Source organism: Misgurnus anguillicaudatus, chromosome 18, assembly GCF_027580225.2.
Source record: "Misgurnus anguillicaudatus chromosome 18, ASM2758022v2, whole genome shotgun sequence".
Classification (NCBI taxonomy): Eukaryota; Metazoa; Chordata; class Actinopteri; order Cypriniformes; family Cobitidae; genus Misgurnus; species Misgurnus anguillicaudatus.
The window spans coordinates 33,597,699-33,608,543 of NC_073354.2; the positions used below are offsets into that span (position 1 = coordinate 33,597,699).

Genomic DNA, 10,845 nt, shown 5'->3' on the forward strand with positions numbered 1-10,845 from the left:
TATTTTTGCAAATCATAAATTTTTACAATAAAAAAATAAGATAAGGGAAATCATCATAAATTGTTACAAAAAAAATATTAATACATGAGATAAGGGAAATCATAGTGGTGAGCATTGTGGTTATAGTTTTTATTTATTTTGTGTGGCAGCGTTAAATAATTATCATGCAAATAACGATTAAAATATTTTCATAAGTTTGTTGTGTGACTGTATTACGTTTATTTTATGTAAATAATAATTAAAATGTTTTCATAAGAAACCTTTATGTATATGAACTTGATTTGTAAGTGTACTTTGGGGTTGGACCTTGCGTTTCTTGTGTCCGATTTCAAAGCCCCCAAACCCCTTCAGCGGTGAGGGTGGACGCAGCGATGTCCTCCTGTGTTGCCGGCGTGCCCGATTTATGCTGGCAAGCTTGGGATCCCCCCGTCTCCTGACATCATTGTAGTGCTTGGCGCAGCTGATGAGACAATTGCGGCTATTTCCTCTCACGCCTGTTTAACCGCGACGCTGATTCGGGTGGGTTTCTCCCATCCTCATACAAAACAACTTCTCTGTCTTTGACTGCTCTTACAAGAACGTGGGTCTCCTCAGCTGTGAACCGCTCCTGGCGTGCGCCTGGTAAATCCGTCATAATAATAGCAACCCGCCATGGAACTTGCACCCTTGCATTTAAAGGGAATGTTGGATAGCGTTCTGATTGGTTTATTTGACGTTACGCCCAAACCACACCTATGAATAATGAACCTACTTCAGACCAACCCCTTATTGATTTGCGCCCGGCGCAAGACTTATTTCTCCCGCCGTGAAAATAGCAACAGCGCCCAAGATCCGCCCACAAAGTCACTTGCGCTCTGCGCTTCGCACTTGCGTTTCAGATCGTTAAAATAGGGCCCTGTGTGTCAATATAAGATTTGTCACCAAAAATCATTCTATTTGCTGAAACACAGAGAAAGTTATGACCAAATTAAGACATAAAAAAAACAAAAATGGCCATTAAGGGTTAATGAAATATGTAAATAAAGAGCAAAGATGTCAATTGTATAAAGCCCCTACTGTAATGCAGTGGTTCTCAATTTTTTTGGCATGCAGCCCCCCTTGTGTATGGTGCATCCCTTCATGCCCCCCCAAAAAATATATTTGGGTGATTCTCACGAAAACTTGGTTTTAAAACTGTCAAGCATGAAAATGTAAAAATTGCTTAAATTTACTTTTTTCCCACCAGACATTGAAAAACAAAGTCTGGAGTAAATGGGAACATTAATTTAAAAACTTTTACTTATCATTTAACACTTTTTGTAACATAATTAAAAAAATTAGTCCTAAAAAATCTCATTACCGCAACAGTCAGATAACATCAACACTGACATATTTTCAAAATGACATGACAAACCTGAAAGAACATAATTTGGAGATTCTGCACACGCATTTAAAATCAAAGTATTATGCTTCTATTAATTAAATTAACATTTAATAAGCATCTGTTGCGGTAATGATAATCAAAATGTCGTGTAAGCATTCTGACAAGACAATATTTCAAATTAACTGTAAAAAATGATCTTACCTGGTACCCATCTTGAAGTAACTGGTCCATGTGCTTGGTCATTCAAAATCAAACTTTATTAAAATTCTGTATGTGTGCTTAAACTGTTCTCAAAAAGTGTTGCGGAGGATGAGAACATCAGGCATGGACACATCATTTTCCTAATTTTTCTTCATTATTATTATACATGAATATTCAGTAAATATTTTTTCTGTCATCTAAAGTAGTCTAGCAAAACATCCATTTATTTTTTTTCTTAATATTTTTGTGTTAATTTGATTAAAATACAACAGAACGCATGCTCAAACACAGCCGGACACATTGCGGTAATGAGAATTTCAGCAGAAAATGAGATAAAATTTACAATTATAAATTCTTATGTTGAAATCACACATTGTGCAAGGTAGAACACAGTATTGTGTTAATTCTGATGCTTTTTAATGTTACTATATTACACATTTTAAAGCTAAAATCATTAGTGCCGTGGTGTTTCAATGTTTCGTGAGAATCACCCATTTATGACATAAAACATTCCATAGCTTAAAATTAAAAACATATTAAAATATAAAATGTATTCACTGAAAAAAAAGATTCATTAAATTTACTCAATTTCTAAGGTAACTGGTTGCAGTCAATTTATTTAAACTACATTTAAACAAAAGTTTTTTGTTTTGTTCTGTTTTTCTATTTTTTAATATATTTAAATGTAGCTTAAATAAATTGATTGTGGCCACATACCTTAAAATGAGTAAATTGAATGAATCATTTTATTCAGTGTTGCTATTGGTTAGTAGCCTTATTTTTCTAAGATTTTATTACACACAATGTATGATAAATGAATGTATTTTATAAAATGACATAAAACTGGGGCCCCCTGGCATAATCTCAGGGCCCTCATTGTGAGAACCACTGCTGTACTGTGTATTCACAATAATTCGTTTAATTCTGGATTTACCTCTTACCCAGAATTCACCTCTCATATTGTCTCTCAGAAATAAAGGTACATGAAGGTATAAATGTGGTCACTGGGGCGGTACTCTTTCAAAAAGTACACTTTTGTACCTAAAAGGTATTTGCTGGTAGTGCACCTTAAATCCCCACACGGTGTTTCCTGCATTTAACGCTCAGCAGTCTGTGCACTCTCTCCAGAACTCATTTTTTTGGAGTTTTTCTGGGTTGGATAAATGACTGGATAGGAGGCAGATATCCGTCTTTGCGGCTCTGCGAGGCTAAGAGTGTTGCTCTGGCCCTTGTGATCTCAGGCAAAGCCTGGATGAGCTCTCACTGTCAGAAGCAAAACCTCCCCACCCTCCTATGTCCCATCAATCACTGCTTTCGGTTCTCTCAGATCTTCATGCAAACCCTTCATTTACTCACTGGCTCTGTGTGCCTGTTCACATGGGAACATTTAGGCAGGGAAAAAAGGAAAAAAGTCCCTTTGTCCCTCAAGTTTAAGGGAGGGGGATGGATTTTCACTTGCAATGGATAGTGGATAATCATCTATATTTAAGGACCCAACCCACAGATATTTTAACAGATTTATAGCAGAACGACTTTTCTTGGCCTTCGCCGTAAATCACAAGGGTTATGCAATGAGGTACCACCCCTCCTTTTCCTCTTCTTCCAAAACAATTTAGGACTTTCGATCAATCTTATGATTTCAATGAGTTCCTAATGCTCCTATCTTTCAAAAATGATTTTTGATATACTTATATATTTTCAATATACTGTTATACTATAAAACAAAATTAAATTAATATTATCAGGAACACTGTGTGGCTGGATTACACCTGATCTAAAACTTTTTGTAAATATGTACCCCCTTAAAAATAAAGGTGCTACTTTTTGTAAATATGTACCCTCTTAAAAATAAAGGGTTTTGACACCAATGCACGTCTTCAATGCACAACTATAACTGTAATGGCACAGAGACATACCTTTTACAATGAAAAGGCCAATCCAGTATTTGTATATGGAATATACCAAGACTTCGTGTTTTTAATCTTTTCAGGCGATGGTTTATAATGTCACAAATTTACCTCTGGTTTGAGTTTTTTTTACATGGCAATTTTTAAATTGTTTGAGTTTTTATGGCGACACATCAAGCGTCAATCGATCCAACAGTCTGCAGCATCTTTTTTTCATTTAACACATTGTAAGTTATTTGAAGAAACTATAATATTTAAGCAATATCGCTCGAGTAGGAGTGTGATATAGCTCTATATCATCACGGCTGTGATTAGGCCAGAGGCACGAGGCTGTAGGCCGAGTGCCGGAGGCAATCACAGCCGTGATGATATAGAGCTGTATCACACGACTCCGAGAGCGATATTGCTTTTATACAACAGTTCGACGGCACACGTTTGAAAAACGAAAACTAGAAAACAACAACGGAGTTATTTTAAAAGCCTCTTTGTTTGAGAACTACTTCTTCCGCCACGGATTTGAGGGCGGCCAGAATGACAGGTAAAACTTTCGGCTGCTTTGAAGCTCATAACAACTCAATGGACAGAAAAGCCGTTACTTTATATTAACGTTTCTTGGTCACAAAGTGTAGTTTTAAGATTAGTTCAGTCGAGAATGTATATGTATTATATTTAAATCTGCAGTCGATTAGTAAAGATAGCGCCTGTTTGAACGTTTGCTTAGTGAGATTCGGTACGAATGAGAACCAAAGCATGAGCGGACGTCAGTGTTCACTTGCCCCGCTGACCACCGCCCTCTCTGGGCTACATTTCTGACAGAGATACCCTGGCTCTCATGTTGGCCTTGTTTGTTTATGATCGTCAAAATGAGATCAAATCAGCAGTATTTGGTGTCATGATCAAACTATTACTTGTTTTTTAATTCATATTTAGTGTCTTTTGTGTTGTTATTGTTTTGGCGCGAGGTAAAAGTTAAAAAAAAACTACTTGTATAACGTTACTATTGCTTTCTCATTTATTCTTAACGTGATACGAGCACTCGATTATTATTATTAAACTTTGTTCTTGTCAGTACTATATAAAACTGTTTTTTATAAGTGTCAGAGAGATGTTTTTGCATGCTGCTTATAAATATATCAGTGGTGATATCTCATAACATGTTTTAATAGTCAGGTCACGATAAAGTAAATGATCAATGTCCACATTTAAAAGCTGCGGTGCTTACCTGCTGTTTCACTGTGTTTTCGCGTTCTGATAAGAAATATAGCTCCAGAAAAAAAACGAGTGTTTATATTCCTCTTTCCAAGTGTTATTCGTCCACACGATGTGACAAGACATTTCTCCCATTAACTGTAACGTAACATCCAAAAGCGCTGATCTTTGAAGGAATAATAACTTCTGATTGGGGATTCACAGACTGATTTATGAGCTAGTAAACTAATGAGACACACACACGGAGAGTGATTCACACAGCGCGTCTGTGTTTTTCCATTCAGAGATGAGCCTGCTTAGGACCTCCATTCACTAGGTGGCGGAATGATACGAAAGGTGAAGCGGTTACAGTGCCGATATCAGTACAATATCGCATAGGTCTTAGCCAATCAGATTCGAGAACCAGAAAGAACTGTTGTATAAATAAACATATTAAACTACTACATGTATTCAGTATTGTTTTTGTTTTATGAAAATATTATGCAGTAGATACGACATGAGCTTATGAAATTATTTGCTTATTTTAAATTTATATATATATTATGTTGTATATATTCTGTACTGTAATCACATTTTTGTAATAATATATAGTAGCAGAAAAAATAAACCAGCTAAATCAGCATAATTTTATCAGCATAATATTAGTTGTTTTCAAACAATTATTGTTCAATGGCAGTGTCTATGAAAGGTTTTACCGGATGGATGTGGGGATCCAGATAATTGATGCACGTGCGCCACATACACATTCAGCTGGTGTGCGTGTATTATGGTTAAAATAAATGTTTTTATTAGATATTTACTGCGTTTGTACCAGCTATTATGGCAACCACTAACTGCACAAATTATGCCAGTCTTCTTGGATTTCATAATAAACGTTAAAAAGCCAGTCAAAACGGCACAATCGTGTCCCTCGCAATACGACAACGATTAGCTTTAGTGGCTCACCAGACGTCTTACACAAAGGGGTTTAAAGATGGCGGCTCCCACATTTATGTCAAAAATAAGGTGGATAAGTTGTAGCAACTTATTTCTTGTCAAGATTAATAATAGTAAGTTGAATTGACTTGTATATATATATAAAAAAAAGAAGGCAGCAAAGACTTTTTTACAGTGCGGGCAAGTTGCACAATTAAAGCAAGTACACATGCAGCATCAAAGGAAAATGACTAAACGTACTTGCATATGACTGTAATCTTTGTTTGAAAAGCAACAGAACTACATTTTAGACATCAGAGAGATGGAAAAATGCTTAGTCAACTAAAATCAAGGGAGAGAGAGAGAAAACTGTATGGTTTCAGTTCTGAGCTGGCCAATGCTGACCTCATAACCCACTTACCAAACTAAAAGCCCTGTTTACTGGAAGCATGTCTCACATCAGACAATAAAAATCTAAGAAGCGACTGTTATTTCCACACGACCTTCTCTGACCTGCTGGTCCCACTCGAGGTCCAGAGGTCAGAGCTTCAAATCGGACTGTATGCGGGTGCAATAAAAAGAGTGACGTGCCGAACGCTGATGCATACTATATCATGTGCTCGAGACAGTAGATCTAAGATTAACTACATCACATTACTATGTTTAGAGTGTTTACATTCATATGAGGGGTACAGACAATGACCGCTCTGTTTAACATATTCAGTGAGCAATGCATAACACATGACCGCTGTAGTTTTGGTCCGGTCACGTGTGGTTTGAGCAAGTGTGTGTTTACACCAGAGATCAGGGAATTGTGAATTTGAATTGAGATTGCAAACAGGATGCAAAATTTAATTAGAAAATTATTAAATAGTTTGTCAGCATGAATTATGGGTTCATAACATCACACAACATACAGTATGGGGCAGTTTCATATGTTTGTCTTTAAATAGATCCATTAACACTTTATAATAAGTTTGTAACTGTTAACATTAGTTAATGCATTAGCTAACATGCATTAACAATGAACCAACATGATCTCACGGAAAGTCCTGTTATAGTTACAAAAGATTATAAATTTTTTCATGTCCATGGCACAAAATTCAGCTTTTATTGTGCTTTAAGCTCAAATGTCTTTTCGTGTCACCCGCACACATTTCTATAAATAGTTTTTCATGTCTGTGGCACGACTTTCTTTTTGTGTCATTTTATTGTTTTTTTCTTTTTTCCCTGTTTTTAAATCATTGTCGCTTGGGGTTGGGGTATAATTGGGGTTTGGGTTAGGATGTACTTTTATGTTTTGGTTTCTACATGTTTTATTTCCGCTTTCAAAACTATTCCTGCCTAGAGTTGAAATAAGAGTTATGCTACGTACACACCAAATGCGGGGCATCGGGTTACTCGCTCTAGATTACTCGTTGGGATTTAAAGGAATAAAATGGCCTTGATATGTCACTAGACATTAAGAAATAATTTTCATTTCAAATACTTATATCACTGACAACAGTGGTCCGGCCAGGATATTGTCATTTAAAAAGTGGAGTTGCAGCCCTGAACTGATGTTTATGTTGTCATGTTGTGTATTGGCCACCAGTTGTGTGATTGCAGTACCAGTTTAGGCACAAGTTTTGTGTTTGCAATACCAGTTTTGGCCACAATCCTACATACTAGTCCCTTTCACACATAGAGTCTTTACTGGTAATTTACTGGTCAATTGCAGTTAACAGATCATGTGTGAACAGAACCTTTCCGGTAAATCAGTGCTCCCAATTTACCAGTAAGACAGGTTGTAAGATTACCAGTAATTTACCGGTAAGCGCTGTGTGTTTACTGACGTTTCCACACACATGCTGCTTGAAAGTTGAGCACACCTGCAGTTTACGTCCACATTTCTTCACCAAAGTTGTTAAAAACAGCTGACCGCCGAATTGCCGACGTCCTTAGCACGCCCTCTGTGAAGCCTAAAGTGCAAACAGTACTGTTGTTAAAAACGCATTTTCAGTTTGACGTCGTCTCATTCAATGTTGTTTGGTCATGAGCAACTTCGCGACTGTTTACCACAGACATGAAAACAACAAAATACGGACCGTGGATATGAACGACGTGGATTGTTTACAAATACAACACTGAGCTCGCCGCGTGCTACAGGTACTTCCGCTTTTTCAACGAATTTACCGGTATTTTGATACTGATGTGTGAATGATGTCTTACTGGTAAAATAACGGAACGCCACTGCGTGTGTGAACAGCACATTTTTGTATTTACTGGAAAATTCATTCTGGTAAATTCATGGTAATTTACCAGAATTACTGTGTGAAAGAGGCTAGTGTTCCTTTAACTTCATGTCATGCAAAATTTTCGCTCGAGTTGAATATTTTCAACTTGGGCGAAGACGCATTTTGAGGCCAATAGTGCGTGTTTTCGCGGCAGACGTGCCGCGCATATCACGTCATTCGCATTGCCCCACGCGGAGACGTGTCTGATCGCATCTTTGCATTGACTTTGTATGTAATTTACTCACGCAAATCGTTGAACTCGCGTCTGGTGTGAACCCACAGTTAGTGTTTGGATGTCTAAAAATGTAACACAAAGTGATTCTAACCCCAAGCGACAATGGGAAAAAAATAGGAAAAAACTATGAGAAAACAATTCATTAAATGAAATAAAAAAGAAAGTCATGCAACGCACACGAAGAGACTATTTATAGAAATTTGTGCAACTGACACGAAAAAGACATTTGTGCTCAAAGCACGAAAAAAAGCTGAATTTCGTGCCATGGACATGAATAAATTAATCAAAATTAAAATTAACCACTCTGCAATGAACAATACATTATTTCTACAGCTTTTATTCATCTTGGTTCATGTTAATTTCAACATTTACTAATACATTGCAAAAACCAAAAGTTGTAACTTTTAACATTAATTAATGCACCATAACATGAACAACTGTACTACCATTGTTAACTAAAATTAACAAAGATTAATAAATGCTGGAAAAGCTCATTGCTATAGATTATTGTTAGCTAATGCATTTACTATGTCAACAAATACAACCTTACTGTAAAGTGTTACCATGTTTTCTTTTTTGGTCCTTGGCGGTACAACTTCATTTCCCACAATGCTCTAATTTATTTAATAGGGCAATATTTAGCAATGCCGTAGGGTGAATTCAGCTCAAGCCTGGTTTATGAGGTATGTTTTAGATTCTGCTTGTATGACTACACACTGCTTGTCTTTTTATTAGACCTGCTTCCTTGTGTACTTCCTGCTGTAGACCCCAAAACCTTGTGGTGGAGGGGGCTTAAAGTTCCACCCCACATCAAAAACACCCCCAACCCTTCATGACCCCACAAGATGGCGAACGCCCGCCTGCCAACTACGCCCCCTCTGCCTGGGGCATAATGACGAAGCCATCAAACGGTATTTATAATCTTGAAGCACGACGTATTTAAAGTGGTCAACTCCAGGAGCAATGGAATTGTTGAGAACAATTTGCGGTCACTGCATTTTCTTGTAAAAGAGCCACGTCCTGGCAGAGTTCAGAGTTTTGCCCATTTTTTAAGTGCCTTTGGAAATACAGAAGACATTTTATATCTTATAACCATTTCATGCTAATTTAGGATAAAGAAGAGTCATTCATTTGGTTTTGAAATGGAAATGCTGGGGTATTAGTATGACAAAATAAGTTAATCATTCCTTTTCTTTTGCTTTTTTTGGAGGATGGAAAATGAAAAAGATAGCTGCTGCACTACTGAAGTTTCCACTCATCAACTGAATCCAACGCGCAATTATGAAAACACACAAGTAAAAATGAACATAATCAAAGTTAAATTGTCATAATTATCTTTATTAGTAAAAGGTAGTAATAGGAGCACCGGCAAAAGAACATTTACTATATTTAACTGTCTGTGAAATATATCACATAAAGAAAATATAAGGTGCACATTACAGTCATTTAAAGGAATAATTCACCCAAATTTGAAACTTCTCTCATAATTTAATAAACGTGATGCCATTTATATGACTTTCTTTACTTGAACACAAACAAATATTTTTACTTTAAAATTGCATCATGTTAATTCAAACTTGTTTTTTTTAAGTTATGTCAACTTATCAAAAGTGTGAAGCTTTAAAAAGCACATCCATCCATCACTTATAATCCGAATGACTCCATTGGGTTAAAACATTTCTTCTATAGCGATATAAAAAGAAGAGTTTGGTTCCAAAACGCGATAAACGCCAATTGGAAAAAAAATGAATTACCACCAAAATCAGTATTGTATCAGGTCAGTATTAAAAAGTAAATTCTTAATTTTACGCAAAATCCCATATCCACCATGTTATTTTCTCATCTTAAAGCAACAAAAGTCAACAAAAATCGATCAGGACCAAAACATTTTACAGCTGATCGCTGTCAAAAAAGTTCAGCGATGACGTCCCAAGTAAAACAGCAGCAATGACAGTGTTTTTAATATGAAAAGTAAGTGTTTTGATTAATGTCATTAATGTTTATTTTTTTATCTGTGTATACCAATAGTCAGCTAAATGAATATAACATGGCAAAGATGAATGCACATTTATATATTAATTCAATTAAAATGAATTTTTAATGTTTTTATGACCTAAAGATGCTATGTGAAATGTTTGTCACAGGTTTTCATCTTGTTACTTTCTTGATATAAAAAACAAATTTTTACCCAAATTAGTCAACATCGATTTATTGCGTTTTGGAACAAATCTTGTTATATGTTTTTAAGAGAAAACAATGAATATTTTGAGCTTATTTGATACATTGTGTATCCAATACATTGCAATACATCGGAAAAGTAGTTTGTTGTCTAAACAAACTATGGCATATTATGATAAATATCTTTTACTTAAACATTTAAGTTACATTACATTACTTAAAATGGATTGTTCATGCAACATGAAAATATAAAAATAAACTCAAGAGTAAGCAGTAAATAAATTGAATGGACAAAAATCAGTTGTTTTAACTACTGTAAAAATGTGTAAACATAAACACAAATTTTAAGTGCAATGAAAAAGTAAAAAATTCCTTGCTGCCTTAAATTTTTTTGTTGAATCAACTCAGATTTGTCAACTTACTTGACTAGAGATGAGCTGTTATAACTACAGGTGAGTTGTTATAACTTATAAAATATAGTTGAAAAAAGTAAACTGCAATTTATAAGTTGTAGCAACTCATCTCTTGTTAAGATAAATAGTAAGTTGACATGACTTGTAA

General features: G+C 35.6%; 1 long non-coding RNA gene across 1 annotated transcript in view; it reads left to right on the forward strand.

Moving 5' to 3' along the window:
* Positions 1-9,616, forward strand: part of LOC129429652 (uncharacterized) — a 73,170-nt gene extending 63,554 nt beyond the window's left edge. Inside the window, exons 3-4 of the long non-coding RNA XR_012358730.1 lie at positions 8,842-9,017; positions 9,317-9,616. This is a non-coding gene — a long non-coding RNA (uncharacterized lncRNA). The remainder of the gene's footprint in view (positions 1-8,841; positions 9,018-9,316) is intronic.
* The last annotated feature ends 1,229 nt before the right edge of the window (positions 9,617-10,845 follow it).